The following is a 725-nucleotide window of genomic DNA, read 5'->3' on the forward strand; positions in this document are numbered from 1 at the left end:
CTGCTGCTGCTGCTGCTGCTGCTGCTGCTGCTGCTAAAGGGGACGCTTTTGTCAAAGGAGACAGAGACAAAGGAGACAGAGAGAGGGAGAAGGCGGAGAGGGGGGAGCTCGCCAGAGGAGACAAACTCAGCCACCGAGGAGACAGAGACAAAGGAGACAGAGACAAAGGAGACAGAGACAAAGACAGAGATAAAGATAGAGATAAAGATAGAGATAAAGATAGAGATAGAGATAGAGATAGAGATAGAGATAGAGATAAAGATAAAGACAGAGATAAAGACAGAGATAGAGATAGAGATAAAGGAGACAGAGGAGACAGAGATAGAGATAGAGCCAGAGATAGAGATAAAGGAGACAGAGACAGAGACAGAGATAAAGGAGATAAAGGAGACAGAGACAGAGACAGAGATAGAGACAGAGACAGAGATAGAGACAGAGATAGAGACAGAGATAGAGACAGAGACAGAGACAGAGATAGAGATAAAGATAAAGACAGAGACAGAGATAGAGATAAAGACAGAGACAGAGATCGGGGAGACAGAGACAGAGAGAGAGGAGACAGAGAGAGAGGAGACAGAGAGAGAGGAGACAGAGACAGAGGAGACAGAGACAGAGATAGAGACAGAGGAGACAGAGACAGAGATAGAGACAGAGACAGAGGAGACAGAGGAGACAGAGACAGAGGAGACAGAGGAGACAGAGAGAGAAGAGACAGAGAGAGGGAA

This window comes from Eimeria tenella, genomic scaffold (genome assembly GCF_000499545.2).
Source record: "Eimeria tenella Houghton genomic scaffold, Eth_scaff3150, whole genome shotgun sequence".
Classification (NCBI taxonomy): domain Eukaryota; phylum Apicomplexa; class Conoidasida; order Eucoccidiorida; family Eimeriidae; genus Eimeria; species Eimeria tenella.